Genomic DNA, 16,810 nt, shown 5'->3' with positions numbered 1-16,810 from the left:
AATCTTATGTGGTGGTGTGGATTGATTAGGAGCCGTAGTATAGGTAAATCCAAGGTGGGATTAGATCGGATTTCTGTTACTTCGAGAGAGGATTGCTTGTGTCAGGTATTCCAAGAGAAGTGTTTTCGAGTAGAAATGGATTTCTTATGAAATTTATGACAATGGAATGGTTAGTTAATATCTCATTGGCGTACGAACGATTTATATGAACTGGTTTATTTTAAGGCTTGTGTTGATTAGGATATGAGATTATATATATATATATATATATATATATATATATATATATATATATATATATATATATATATATATACGAATTTTTACTAATTTATACACCGTAGTAAAGATGATCCAAGGTTTACATAGAAAAAGAAGTAAACAGTTTAATGTCGTGCATCGCCTAGATCTTGGTGTTGCACAGACCTTTGCCATCTGCACCTGTAGACTGTAATGTATCTGTATTTAACTTTGTAAAAGTTATAATTTGGTAAATTTTTTTTGTGTAAGGTGCAGAACATCTTTGAGAATACAGTTTACGGGAGATCTAGATTATGAAAGGGGTTAGGGGGGGTAGGGGATGGCTTGGCTCCCTGCCTGGGCAGGTGCTGCGCGTTGGGAGGGGATGGGGGTCGGGTGTTCAAGGCTTCACTTCCCCTTGCAAAAAAGAAGAAAAAAAAATACACTTCAAAGTGAACCCCGCCCTGACTTTGACCTTTGTTGAGGCAAGAGCCAGCCAGCCAGCCACGTGCTGGTGTGAGGTGGTTTGTTGGGTAACTCGTGTCAACTCGTGAGGCCGCGGCACAGAAGTAGACCGGGCCCGCCGATCTTAGAATTCACTGGGAGCTTCTTAGCAAACAGATATTTGTCTTTTGTTTATGTCTGCTGTGAAACGGAGACATGTTAGCTACTGTTTGTGGCTAGCACGGGGGTTGGGGTAGGGGGAAGGGATGTGTTAGGGGTTGGGGGGATATGTATTAATGTTTACCTTCAGATAACATTGGTTTAACAGGGAGTAGATGTTTATTGATTATTTCTGGTGAATTGAGCTGTGAGTGTGCACGTGAGGTGCCAAGTGTGCACTGCGCCCCAGAAACACATGCGATGTCGCTGTGCACATAAGATACACATGAGAGGTGTCACCACACACATAACGTGCACATGAGAGATGTCACCACACACATAACGTGCACATGAGAGATGTCACCACACACATGAGAGATGTCACCACAGACATGAGAGATGTCACCACAGACATGAGAGATGTCACCACAGACATGAGAGATGTCACCACACACATGAGAGATGTCACCACATACATGAGAGATGTCACCACACACATTAGAGATGTCACCACACACATGAGAGATGTCACCACACACATGAGAGATGTCACCACAGACATGAGAGATGTCACCAAACACAAGATAAATACATTATTATCATCACCTAACGCCCAGGTCTGCCCACCTCAGCACATTTTCTCATGACTGGCTTCTTGTTCATCAACTGTTCATTTAGTTCTTCGTGTCTTCCAGTGTTTCTCTGTTGTTCATTACTTTGAGTCTCTGTTATCTTTGCTTTTCATAACTTACCATGTCTTTATTCTCTCGTTTCATAACTTACTGTGCCTCTGTTCTCTTTCATACTTTATTTTCGTTGTTTTTTTGTTCATTTGTATTTTCATTGTTGTCTGTTTTCTCTGTTCTTCATTGCCCATTGTGTATCTTTGTTCTTCACATCTTATGTTTCATTATGTTCTTCACATCTCTTTGTTCGTCATATCTTTGTGTTCGCTTTATTCTTCATATTTCCTTTATTTTTGATTATGTTCTTCACATCTCTTTGTTCGTCATATCTTTGTGTTCGCTTTATTCTTCATATTTCCTTTATTTTTGATTATGTTCTTCACATCTCTTTGTTCGTCATATCTTTGTGTTTGCTTCATTCTTCATATTTCCCTTATGTTTTATTATGTTCTTCACATTTCTTTGTTCGTCATATCTTTGTCTTTGTGTTCTCTTAGTTCTTCATACTCCCTTGACTACGTTCGCTTTGTTCCTCACGTCTTTCCTGTTCTTCACATCGACCTCCATTTCTGTGCTCTTTATATCCCTTGTCTTTGTTCATTTTGTTCTTCATGTAATCCTGTCTATGTTCTATTTCTTCATATCGTAATGTCCGCTGTTCCTCATACCGGGTAGTGTCTCTGTTCTATTTGTTCTCCGTATCTTCTAGTCTTAATAATAATAACTTCAGGAGCCTTGATTGAATGTCATGAAATTTCAAAAATGGCGCCATGAATGTGTCACCAGAGGAACGCCGGGCAGATGCTCGCTCCGGCCAGGTCGTGCAGGGTAGAGAGGCCTGCGAGCCACGGCTTCAGACCGCTGCATTGATGGTCAGGTCTTACTACGCGGGGGGAGGGCGTTGTAGAGTGCATAGAAAACGGGCGTTCGTTTCCCTTCTGCGCTGAATTAGCCGTGGCGGTCTCATTTATGCATGAATGCTCCCCTCTCTCTCTCTCTCTCTCTCTCTCTGTCTCTCTCTCTCTCTCTCTCTCTCTCTCAGTTCCAGATGGACTAAACTGTTTCTCTTCTCCTCACGTACCAACACGGCACAGTTTCCGCTCTCAACAGACCTGACTCATTCGAGTACGTGATCATTCCAGGAATCATTTATTTCTCGCCCCGCAAAAACCACTTACCAGCAACTTACTTTTGTGTGTGTGTGTGTGTGTGAGAGAGAGAGAGAGAGAGAGAGAGAGAGAGAGAGAGAGAGAGAGAGAGAGAGAGAGAGAGAGAGAGAGAGGGAAATGTAAGACAGAACACAGCTTCGCTTAGAGAGTCAAGCCTGTGGGATAGGGAAGTAAGTGAGATAACGCTAGAATTCAGTTATAGAAAAGTACCACTCAAGACGAGTTACTCCGTCCATTTACAATTTTCGAACACCTCACCCTTGTTTACATTTACAAAGGTCAGCATCCGGCAGAGAGGGAGAGAGAGAGAGAGAGAGAGAGAGAGAGAGAGAGAGAGAGAGAGAGAGAGAGAGAGAGAGAGCACTTTGACCCTGTCGGTTGACCGGACTCCTCCGAGAAGTTCGTTATAAGCGGCTGTTTGAATAATTCATACATAGCGTCATACATTACGGCCGGCAGGCATAGTAAGAGACCACGTCTGCCTCAGGGTTGGTCAGCCTGCGGTTCGACCCATATCCATCGGCCTTCAGTGGTCGATGGTGTGGGTGGGGCTGTCGTAGGTTCAGTGGGTAGGATTGTCGTAGGCATAGCGGATGGGGTTATCGTAGGCTCAAGTAGGTTGGGTTGTCGTAGGTTTTGTAGGTGGGGTTGTCTTAGGCTTTGTTTGGGGTTGTCGTAGGCTCAGTGTAGGGTTGTAGGTGTAAATGAGGAAAATCGTATGGATTCTGTTACTCTGTAAGGCTGTGGGGTTGTGGGGCGAGGTTACGGGAGAGCGAGTGGGGAGACAAGAATTGGAAGCGGTTGTCTTCTTACCAGGAGTCTACATTTATTCGAGGTAATGATTAAATTAGGCGTACATCCTCCACAAGCGGCCGTCTTGATCACATAGACTAGAAAGTGTAACTCATACATGCCTGGGGAATGAAGTTTCAGACGGGTTTAGGTGTGGTGGAATATCGTCATACGCTGAGATTGAAGGATGGCTATATAGAGCTTGTTGAGTGGCAAGGTATTAATGACTTTAGTTGGCTTAATAATGTGATTGGAAATTTGTATCACGTTTTATTTGATAAAGCGCATACCCCCTCTAGTGTATCCAAGACCAGAATGTCGCTGTATAGTTGTATGATGACGTGGTCAGAGGAGTGAATATGGTTTGCTATAACGGACAGACGACCATCGGTGGGTTGATAGAGCTACAGAAGGTACAGGAGTCTCCTGTAGTGGGTTGATAGAGCTACAGAAGGTGCAGGAGTCTCCTGTAGTGGGTTGATAGAGCTACAGAAGGTACAGGAGTCTACTGTAGTGGGTTGATAGAGCTACAGAAAGTTCAGGAGTCACCTGTAGTGGGTTGACAGAGCTACAGAAGGTACAGGAGTCTCCTGTAGTGGGTTGATAGAGCTACAGAAGGTACAGGAGTCTCCTGTAGTGGGTTGACAGAGCTACAGAAGGCGCAGGAGTCTCTTGTAGTGGGTTGGCAACGCTACAGATGTACAAGTCATGTATTTCCTTATGTAGAGGATGCCACGGAACTGGCAAACTGGTAGAAAAAAAGCAACCTACCTTCATCAAGCAGATTCCCTGACTGTCCGCACTACAGTGCCACTACAGTAGAGCCAGGTTTGGCCACAGTTACGTCATGCACATACCTACAGCGGCTACGAGAACCACGTCACCCACGGGGGAATAATATATTGGACAACCTTGGACTGTTCAGTCATTACCTCATCTAATTACCGATAATGACTCATTGGTTCTGTTGACCTTGTGGGTCTGGACCGCGTTTTTGAGGCGAGCATAAGAAATGAAGAGCTAATTATACATGTTTATTACACACACACACACACATATATATATATATATATATATATATATATATATATATATTATATATATATATATATATATATATATATATATGTATATATATATATATATATATATATATATATGTGTGTGTGTGTGTGTGTGTGTGTGTTAGGTAAGATGCTAGAATCTGTGAAAAGTTTTTATAAAAGATGTAAGGCATATGTACGAGTAGGAAGAGAGGAAAGTGGTTCCCAGTGAATATCGGTTTGCGGCAGGGGTGTGTGATGTCTCCATGGTTGTTTAAGTTGTTTATGGATGGGGTTGTTAGGGAGGTGAATGCAAGAGTTTTGGAGAGAGAGGCAAGTATGCAGTTTGTTGTGGATGAGAGGGCTTGGGCAAGTATGCAGTCTGTTGTGGATGAAAGTGCTTGGGAAGTGAGTCAGTTGTTGTTCGCTGATGATACAGCGCTGGTGGCTGATTCGGCTGAGAGACTGCGGAAGTTGGTGACTGAATTTAGTAAAGTGTGTGAAAGAAGAAAGCTGAGAGTAAATGTGAATAAGAACAAGGTGCAAGTTAATTGAGAGGTAAGTTTGAATGGAGAAAAACTGGAGGAAGTGAAGTGTTTTAGATATCTGGGAGTGGATTTGACAGCGGATGGAACCATTGAAGCGAAAGAGAGTCACAGGGTGGGGGAGGGGGCGAAGGTTCTCAGAGCTTTGAAGAATGTGTGGAAGGCGAGAACGTTGTCTCGGAGAGCAAAAATGGATATGTTTGAAGGAATAGTGGATCCAAAAATGCGAGGCATGGGCTGTAGATAGATAGGTTTGTGCGGAGGAGGATTGTTGTGTTGGAAATTAAATGTTTGAGGACAATATGTGGTGTGAGGTGGTTTGATCAAGTAATGAAAGGTTAAGTGAGATGTGTGGTAATAAAAAGAGTGTGGTTGAGAAAGCAGAAGAGGGTGTATTGAAATGATGAAAGATGAAAGATTGATAAAGAGGATATATGTGTCGGAGGTGGAGGGAACGAGGAAAAGTGGGAGACCAAATTGGAGGTGGAAAGATGGAGTGAAAAAGATTTTAAGCGATCGGGGCCTGAACATACAAGGAGGGTGAAAGGCGTGCAAGGAATAGAGTGAATTGGAACGATGTGGTATACCGGGGTGCACGTGCTGTCAATGGATTGAACCAGGACATGTGAGGCGTCTGGGGTAGATCATGGAAAGTTTTGTGGGGCCTGGATGTGGAAAGGGAGCTGTGGTTTCTGTGCATTATATAATATATATATATATATATATATATATATATATATATATATATATATATATATATATATAGAATTGGCAAAATTGTATATCGTGTGTGGATACAGATGAATAAAATCTCGGCGATCTTTGCGCTACTAAGGAATCCATCATTTCCTTGCTACTGATTGAAGCGCAACTCAGAAGCAACAGGAACCCCTTAGAATGGGTCGTAAGTTAATATATATATTTTTTTCTCGTACATATTTGCCTTTTCCCGCATTAGCGAGGTAGCGTTAAGAACAGAGGACTGGACCTTAGAGGGAACATCCTCACTTGGCCCCATTCTCCTTTTTTTTTTTTTTTTTGAAAAGTAAAAAACGGGAGGGGAGGATTTTCAGCCACCCGCTCCCTCCCATTTTAGTCGCCTTCTACGACACGCAGGGAATGCTTGGGAAGTATTTTTTCTCCCCTATCCCCAGGGATATATATATATATATATATATATATATATATATATATATATATATATATATATATATATATATTATACTTAATCGTCGTCTCTCGCGTTAGCGAGGTAGCGCAAGGAAACAGACAAAAGAATGGCCCAACCCACCCACATACACATGTACATACATAACCGCCCACACACGCACATATACATACCTATATATTTCAACGTATACATACATATACATACGCAGACATATATATATACATATGTATATGTTGATACTTGCCTTCATCTATTCTCTTCGCCAACCCGTCACATATGAAATAGCACACACATACACACACACGTCCTAGGTATCGCTAGGAAAAGACAACAAAGGCCAGATTCGTTCACACTGTCGCTAGCTGTCATGTGTAATGCACCATAACCCACAGCTCCCTTTCCCCATCCAGACTCCATGAAAACGACGCTTCACATTCCCTGGTTCAATCCATTGACAGCATGTCGACCCCGGTATACCACACCGTTCAAATTCAATCTATTCCTTGCACGCCTTTCACCCTCCTGTATGTTCAGGCCCCGATCGCACAAAATCTCTTTCATTCCATCCATATTTGATCGCCGTACAACTGTATGTAATGATTTACATGTGAGCATCACATATTCTGATATATTAGACATCACCCAGATGCCCGTGAGTTCATTTGCGGCGTCCACGGGAACAGGGTGTGGGCGGCCTGTGTACCCCTATAGGTCCCACAGTCGCTTGGTAGGCGGGGCCCTGACGCTGTAGTGTAGATGGCAGTTCCAGAGGAATGGGTTTTACCCCATCGATGATCAGGTAGTTACACCGTCCGCTTACCGGGGCTCAACTCTCGGGCGTGCGGTGGTAACATACTACACACACACGCACACATGCACCCACACACACACACACACACCACACACACATATATATATATATATATATATATATATATATATATATATATATATATATATATATATATATATATATACACACACACATATTTGTGTGTGTGTGTGTGTGTAATTGTCTCAGGCCGTAAGTGTCTCTCTCCCACACGTAACACTTCACAACACGTACCTCACACGCCTCTCGGTCTTCGTCACTCTAGATTTTCCTCGTCTTAAATACTTTGAATAAGTTTTTCTTTTGTTGCCTTTATATTACTCTCATGTTTGACCGCCTATAGAAATAATTTCCATATTTCATGTTTATATATATATATATATATATATATATATATATATATATATATATATATATATATATATATATATATATATATAATATACTACGAATTTGCCCATTAAAAATCCAAGGTTAGGAGCATAGCACGTTAGTCACCCGAAGGGATGACCCGAGACGGGTTGAATCACATTTCTGTTGATAATCAGTGGTCGGTCGCCTTTATTGCCTCCTCGAGGGATGATCCCAAGACGGGAAGGGTCAGTTTCCCGGTGATTGTCAGGAGGCGATCGCCTTCATTGCCCCATCAAGGCCATACAAGGCTGTAGCAAGTGGCGTGCAAGAAGGGCATGTGACTTGCGCTGCTGGACGACTTAATGGTCGTTCAAGCAAAGGTCGTGAGACGCTAGAAGTGTCGTTTGCTGTATTGCACGGTCATACACTACTGTAGGAGGAGGGTATTGTATTATTGTCGTATTCTGGGGGGGGGGGGGGCAGCAAGCTAGCTCTTGGATGTGGGGGGCAATATAAGTTTATTTCCCCATAATTTCGACGTTTACGACTCTTGAGGGCGACAGCACGACCATTGAGCACGGTGGTACGACCTAACGTGATGCCTTCAGGGTCAGGTCAGAGGTTAGGCTGTCGTGCCGTCGTGTCGTGCTGAAGGGGACCAGCTGTAGTGCCCAGCGGTCGTCCTGCTCAGGGGGTCGTAGCCTCATACTTAGGGGTCGTGTTCATAATGTTGGGTTTCTCTTTTTGATCACATGACGCACACGACTGATATATATATATATATATATATATATATATATATATATATATATATATATATATATATATATATATATTATCCCTGGGGATAGGCGAGAAAGAATACTTCCCACGTATTCCCTGCGTGTCGTAGAAGGCGACTAAAAGGGGAGGGAGCGGGGGGCTGGAAATCCTCCCCTCTCGTTTTTTTTTTAATTTTCCAAAAGAAGGAACAGAGAAGGGGTCCAAGTGAGGATATTCCCTCAAAGGCCCAGTCATCTGTTCTAACGCTACCTCGCTAATGCGGGAAATGGCGAATAGTTTGAAAGAAAGAAAGAAATATATATATATATATATATATATATATATATATATATATATATATATATATAGAAGGCGACTAAAAGGGAAGAAAGCGGGGGGCTGGAAATCCTCCCCTCTCGTTTCTAATTTTCCAAAAGAAGGAACAGAGAAGGGGGCCAGGTGAGGATATTCCCTCAAAGGCCCAGTCCTCTGTTCTTTACGCTACCTCGCTAACGTGGAAAATGGTGAATAGTATGAAAGAAAGATATATATATATATATATATATATATATATATATATATATATATATATATATATATATATATATATATATATATATTGCCATCCATAATCCTTTGCATGTTTCGTGATAGTAACATGTATGTTGAGGATGGACGTATAATCTCTGTTCTCGCATGACTTCGTGTCAGGGTAGAGAGTAAAGTCAGTGATCCATGGGGGAAACACAATTCAATTTCAGTTTCGGTCGATTTTCAGAGACCAAATCGTCAGCCCACGAGGCTGGGCCAGGAGCTGAGGGGGAGGGAGGGAATGTGACGGTGTGGGTGTATGATAGGCTGTTTGATGTAGGGGTTTGGGTGAAGGAGGGTATGGAGGGAGTCGGAGGAAGGGGTTCCCTCCTGCTAAAAATGAGGGAGGCTCTGGGAGAGACCGGAAGGTGTGTAGGTAGATGGAGGATGTGTGTTCCCTCCTGATAAAGATGCGGGAGGGTCTGGGGAAGACTGGAGGGTGTGTATGGATATGGAGGAAGGGGTTCCCCTCCTGCTACAGACGGAGGTGAAGGGAAGGAGTTGAGGGTGGTGAAGAGGAGAGCATCTCCACTGCCTGTCCTCCAGTGGAGGTGGTCGGACCAGTTCTTGCCCTGGGTCTGGCTCTCGCGACAGTCAGTTTCTTTGACTCTGTCCTGGGAGACACCCGCCGCTGCCGCTGCTCCACGGATTGTCCGAGTTTTTCTTCTTCTTAAAGCACTGTCTCCTGGGCGGGAGTTAACCCCTTGAGCTCGACGACGTAACCTTTGGGCAAGACGGCCTCACCCTTTATCGCGAAGCTGAGTCGTCCTCTTAAAAGGGTTTATCTGAATCGGACTCAAAAGGGTCGAGTCGTACTCTTAAGAGGCTTCAGTCTTCGTGCACAAGGGGTTAAGTCTTCGTACTCAAAAGGGGTTAGATTCTCGTACTGAAGGGTTACGTCAGCGTTGACCAGAGTGAGTGTCTTCGTATATGACCTTATAGTCTCGCAATGTTGCATGGCCTCTCATTCCTGGTTGGTTCTCGCCTCGTAAAGTATGTGAAGGTTCCATTCCATGACATTTTCATCTGTACTTCTTTTCTCTCCCTTGCATTGTTAGCTCACTGATCGTAGTAGCTATTCGTACGGTATTTCTGTTTCGTGATCCACGTCCCTTGTTCCTATTCATGCTAGTTCGTCCCCTGGTCAGTCGACCTGTCCCGAGGTATCGGGTCGCATCTCTTGAGGGTCGAGTATCGACCAGTGGGTTGCTGGGTCTGATTATCCTGCTTCCTCGTGAGGCCACTAGTTAGTGCCTTGTACAGGTGTCTGTACAAGGCTACACGGTTCCTTGTCCTGGTAGCTTACGGCTTCTGGATCGCAGCTGATTGTTTTTATGATAATAATAATGATAATAATAATGATAATAATAATAATAATAATAGTAATAATAATGATAATAATAATAATAATATTGATAATAATAATAATAATGAAAATAATAATAATATTAATAATAATAATAATATTAATGATAATAATCATAATAATGATAATGATAATAATAATAATAATAATAATAATAATAATAATAATAATAATGATAATAATGATCATTATTGTTAAGAAAATTTGTAGTTGTGGAGCAATAATTAACTCTCAGTGAATGCTTAAAAATCCTGAGAAAATTGCATGTGATGTCTTTTATGTCCCTCATGCTTGTAATATATTCATTGTGTTGTGTGTGTGTGTGTGTGTGTGTGTGTGTGTGTGTGTGTGTGTGTGTGTGTGTTGTGTGTGTGTATGTGTGTGTGTGTGTGTGTATGTGTGTGTGTGTGTGTGTGTGTGTTGTGTGTGTGTGTGTGTGTGTGTGTGTGTGTGTGTGTGTGTGTGTGTGTGTGTGTGTGTCTGTGTGTGTGTGTGTGTGTGTGTTGTGTGTGTGTATGTGTGTGTGTGTGTGTATGTGTGTGTGTGTGTGTGTGTGTGTGTGTGTGTGTCTGTGTGTGTGTGTGTGTGTGTGTGTGTGTATGTGTGTATGTGTGTGTGTGTGTGTGTGTGTGTGTGTTGTGTGTGTGTGTGTGTGTGTATGTGTGTGTGTGTGTGTGTGTGTGTGTTGTGTGTGTGTATGTGTGTGTGTGTGTGTGTGTGTGTGTGTGTGTGTGTTGTGTGTGTGTGTGTATGTGTGTGTGTGTGTGTGTGTGTGTGTGTGTGTGTGTGTGTGTGTGTGTGTGTGTAAGGATGGCTCAGCCCGGGGCGGCCGAGTTGCGCTGGAAGTTGACATTTAATTTGTATGCAAATGGGCCGAGCAGAGCAACGTGGAGTGGAGGAGAGGCCTTACATATGCGTCCCCGGGAGTGGTGGCCTATGGTGCAGCTGTGGACTATATAGCGTGCACCGGAGGGAAACGACTGAATAGAAATGATAGAAGGATGTCTATTTCATGGAAAATAGATCGAAGAATGCCATCAATAGAGAAGAGATTGATAGATTAGGAAAATGCCAACCTTCCTCACCCCTCACCTCCGAGATGGTTAATTGGTTGTGGGCTTTTCATGTGGTGTTGGGATGGCGGGTGAGGAGGTAGATAGTTGAGGATAGAAGTGGGTCGTGCTATGTAATGATAGATGATAGAAGATAATGAAATAGAGTTTTTAAAAAAGACAAAAATAATGATGTAGCTTAAGGAAAGAGGTCGAGATGATTTTATATATTGATTGAGTTCTCACACATTAATTAGAAGGGCAAGGAATAGAATGAATTGGATCGATGTGGTATACCGGGGTTGACGTGCTGTCAGTGGATTGAATCAGGGCATGTGAAGCGTCTGGGGTAAACCATGGAAAGTTGTGTAGGGCCTGGATGTGGAAAGGGAGCTGTGGTTTCGGGCATTATTGCATGACAGCTAGACTGAGTGTGAACGAATGGGGCCTTTGTTGTCTTTTCCTAGCGCTACTTCGCACACATGAGGGGGGGAGGGGGATGATATTCCATGTGTGGCGAGGTGGCGATGGGAATGAATAAAGGCAGACAGTGTGAATTGTGTGCATGGGTATATATGTATGTGTCTGTGTGTGTATATATATATGTGTACATTGAGATGTATAGGTATGTATATTTGCGTGTGTGGACGTGTATATACATGTGTATGGGGGTGGGTTGGGCCATTTCTTTCGTCTGTTTCCTTGCGCTACCTCGTAAACGCGGGAGACAGCGACAAAGCAAAATAAAAAGATATATATATATATATATATATATATATATATATATATATATATATATATATATATTATAGGTTGGGTGTGGGATGTCACAAGGTCGGCGGTGTGTGTGTGTGTGTGTGTGTGTGTGTGTGTCATGAGGACGTGTTGGAATCCCTGATACCAACATTAACCTTGGCAGGTGTCATGCCTGGGTAAGACATTCCACTGTGCAACATGTGTGTGTATCAGTTAATGAACTGCATGATGGCCAGGCTGGAATGGTCATGATAACAACAGTGGAAGTTGAAATTGATTATGGTAATGATAATAATGACGCTGTTGTTATTATTATTATTATTATTATTATTATTATTATTATTATTATTATTATTATTATAATAATAATAATAATGATAATAATAATAATAATAATAATAATTATTATTATTATTATTATTATTATTATTATTATTATTATTATTATTATTATTGTTATTATTATTAATATTATTATCATTACCGAACATGCGAATCTCTCTCTCTCTCTCTCTCTCTCTCTCTCTCTCTCTCTCTCTCTCTCTCTCTCTCTCTCTCTCTCTCTCTCTCTCTCTCTCTACAGTTACAGGATCAGAACCATGTGTCTCCAGTACTGTACAGGATCAGAACCATGTGTCTCCAGTACAATACAGGATCAGAACCATGTGTCTCCAGTACAATACAGGATCAGAACCCTTGTGTCTCCAGTACAATACAGGATCAGAACCATGTGTCTCCAGTACTGTACAGGATCAGAACCCATGTGTCTCCAGTACTGTACAGGATCAGAACCCATGTGTCTCCAGTACAGGATCAGAACCCATGTGTCTCCAGTACTGTACAGGATCAGAACCATGTGTCTCCAGTACTGTACAGGATCAGAACCATGTGTCTCCAGTACTGTACAGGATCAGAACCCTTGTGTCTCCAGTACAGTATAGGATCAGAACCCATGTGTCTCCAGTACTGTACAGGATCAGAACCCTTGTGTCTCCAGTACAGTAAGGATCAGAACCCATGTGTCTCCAGTACAGGATCAGAACCATGTGTCTCCAGTACAGTAAGGATCAGAACCCATGTGTCTCCAGTACTGTACAGGATCAGAACCATGTGTCTCCAGTACTGTACAGGATCAGAACCATGTGTCTCCAGTACTGTACAGGATCAGAACCATGTGTCTCAGTACAGTACAGGATCAGAACCATGTGTCTCCAGTACAGGATCAGAACCCTTGTGTCTCCAGTACAGTATAGGATCAGAACCCATGTGTCTCCAGTACAGTATAGGATCAGAACCCATGTTGTCTCCAGTACAGTACAGGATCAGAGCCCATGTGTCTCCAGTACTGTACAGGATCAGAACCATGTGTCTCCAGTACTGTACAGGATCAGAACCATGTGTCTCCAGTACTGTACAGGATCAGAACCCTTGTGTCTCCAGTACAGTATAGGATCAGAACCCATGTGGTCTCCAGTACAGTATAGGATCAGAACCCATGTGTCTCCAGTACTGTACAGGATCAGAACCATGTGTCTCCAGTACAGGATCAGAACCCTTGTGTCTCCAGTACAGGATCAGAACCATGTGTCTCAGTACAGTACAGGATCAGAACCATGTGTCTCAGTACAGTACAGGATCAGAGCCCATGTGTCTCAGTACAGTACAGGATCAGAACCATGTGTCTCCAGTACTGTACAGGATCAGAACCCATGTGTCTCCAGTACAGGATCAGAACCATGTGTCTCCAGTACAGTTACAGGATCAGAACCCTTGTGTCTCCAGTACAGTATAGGATCAGAACCCATGTGTCTCAGTACAGTACAGGATCAGAGCCCATGTGTCTCCAGTACTGTACAGGATCAGAACCCTTGTGTCTCCAGTACAGTATAGGATCAGAACCCATGTGTCTCCAGTACTGTACAGGATCAGAACCATGTGTCTCCAGTACAGTATAGGATCAGAACCCATGTTGTCTCCAGTACAGTATAGGATCAGAACCCATGTGTCTCCAGTACTGTACAGGATCAGAACCATGTGTCTCAGTACAGTACAGGATCAGAGCCCATGTGTCTCCAGTACTGTACAGGATCAGAACCATGTGTCTCCAGTACAGTAAGGATCAGAACCCATGTGTCTCAGTACAGTACAGGATCAGAACCCATGTTGTCTCCAGTACAGTTACAGGATCAGAACCCTTGTGTCTCCAGTACACTATAGGATCAGAGCCATGTGTCTCCAGTACAGGATCAGAGCCCATGTGTCCTCCAGTACAGTACAGGATCAGAGCCCATGTGTCTCCAGTACTGTACAGGATCAGAACATGTGTCTCCAGTACAGGATCAGAACCCATGTGTCTCCAGTACAGTAAGGATCAGAACCCATGTGGTCTCCAGTACAGTACAGGATCAGAACATGTGTCTCCAGTACAATACAGGATCAGAACCCTTGTGTCTCCAGTACAGTTACAGGATCAGAACCCAAGTGTCTCCAGTACAGTTACAGGATCAGAACCCATGTGTCTCCAGTTACATACAGGATCAGAACCATGTGTCTCAGTACAGTACAGGATCAGAACCATGTGTCTCCAGTACAGTAAGGATCAGAACCCATGTGTCTCAGTACAGTACAGGATCAGAACCCTTGTGTCTCCAGTACAGTACAGGATCAGAACCCATGTGTCTCCAGTACAGTACAGGATTAGAACTCATGTGTCTCCAGTACAGTACAGGATCAGAACCCATGTGTCTCCAGTACAGTTCAGGATCAGAGCCCATGTGTCTCCAGTACAGGATCAGAACCCATGTGTCTCCAGTACAGGATCAGAACCCATGTGTCTCCAGTACAGTACAGGATCAGAACCCATGTGTCTCCAGTACAGTACAGGATCAGAACCCATGTGTCTCCAGTACACTATAGGATCAGAGCCCATGTGTCTCCAGTACAGGATCAGAACCCATGTGTTTCCAGTACAGGATCAGAACCCATGTGTCTCCAGTACAGTACAGGATCAGAACCCATGTGTCTCCAGTACAGTACAGGATCAGAACCCATGTGTCTCCAGTACAGTACAGGATCAGAACCCATGTGTCTCCAGTACAGTACAGGATCAGAACCCATGTGTCTCCAGTACAGTACAGGATCAGAACCCATGTGTCTCCAGTACAGTACAGGATCAGAACCCATGTGTCTCCAGTACAGGATCAGAACCCATGTGTCTCCAGTACAGGATCAGAACCCATGTGTCTCCAGTACAGGATCAGAACCCATGTGTCTCCAGTACAGTATAGGATCAGAACCCATGTGTCTCCAGTACAGTACAGGATCAGAACCCATGTGTCTCCAGTACAGTATAGGATCAGGACCCAAGTGTCTCCAGTATAGGATCAGAACCCATGCTTCTCCAGTACAGTACAGGATCGGAACCCATGTGTCTCCAGTACAGTATAGGATCAGAACCCATGTGTCTCCAGTACAGTACAGGATCAGAACCCATGTGTCTCCAGTACAGGATCAGAACCCATGTGTCTCCAGTACAGTACAGGATCAGAACCCATGTGTCTCCAGTACAGTACAGGATCAGAACCCATGTGTCTCCAGTACAATACAGGATCAGAACCCATGTGTCTCCAGTACTGTACAGGATCAGAACCCATGTGTCTCCAGTACAGTACAGGATCAGAACCCATGTGTCTCCAGTACAATACAGGATCAGAACCCATGTGTCTCCAGTACAGTACAGGATCAGAACCCATGTGTCTCCAGTACAGTATAGGATCAGAACCCATGTGTCTCCAGTACAGTATAGGATCAGAACCCGTGTCTCCAGTACAGTACAGGATCGGAACCCATGTGTCTCCAGTACAGTATAGGATCAGAACCCAAGTGTCTCCAGTAGAGGATCAGAACCCATGTGTCTCCAGTATAAGATCAGAACCCATGTGTCTCCAGTAGAGGATCAGAACCGCCAACAACGGTACCTGTGAGAGACGTTTACTGGGCGTGGGAAAAATTTCCGCTCCTCAACTTTCATGTGTCATGTCAATAAGAAGTAACTCTTATTGTAACTCTTATTGTAACTCGAGACCTCCACAGTTATGGACGAGAAGTGAGCCATAATGTTGATATGCGAACTGATTATTACGTACTGGGATCAGACGTTCCCAAAATGTATTATTTTATAAGATGAGCTTTTGAGTTTTTAAGTACCTTTTGAAAGTATGCCGAAGTATATGATTCTATGTAAGTAACTTTCAAGTTTTTGGGTGTGTTTTTAAGGCAGCCAAAGCATACAGTTTTATGTAAATTGTTTTAAGTTATTGAACATCGTCAGGAAACCAAATTATACATTTAAGAAATAGCTTTAAGTTTTGAGTCGTCTTGTTCATGCTAGAAAAAAACTGGAAAACCATTAGGTTTTATTACTTTACAAATTGAATGAAGCAGGAAGTGGCCGGACGATTGAATGGAAAGAAGAAGAAGAATTTGGGCGAGTGAGTGAGTGGAATGAAGAAGGAAGTGGGCGAGTGATTGCAGGGAATGGATAGATGAAGTGAGTCTTCATCATGAATAATTTTTGAGGATGTTTACGTAGATGAGTCGACGTTCTGCTTGAGGGAATCGGGTTGATGATGGAAGACACACACACACACACACACACACACACACTAGGGATCTCGATGGGAGAAAATCATTTCCAGGGGCTCTGGTCTGGCTGGGACACAGTAGACCTATAGTGGCTGAGAGTCGTCTTCAACACACACGTCTCATGGGCGACGCTGGCCATCAGGGCGCAACACGGACACCCACTCCCTCCTCTCCTCCCACCCACCCACCTCCACTGCTCACTCA

At 43.3% G+C, this 16,810-nt stretch overlaps 1 protein-coding gene across 4 annotated transcripts in view; it reads left to right on the top strand.

Moving 5' to 3' along the window:
* The window catches only part of LOC139765257 (uncharacterized), a 951,164-nt gene that overhangs the window by 9,330 nt on the left and 925,024 nt on the right, over positions 1-16,810 (top strand). The window lies entirely within an intron of this gene.

Source organism: Panulirus ornatus, chromosome 53, assembly GCF_036320965.1.
Source record: "Panulirus ornatus isolate Po-2019 chromosome 53, ASM3632096v1, whole genome shotgun sequence".
NCBI lineage: Eukaryota > Metazoa > Arthropoda > Malacostraca > Decapoda > Palinuridae > Panulirus > Panulirus ornatus.
This window is presented reverse-complemented; position numbering and strand designations above follow the sequence as displayed.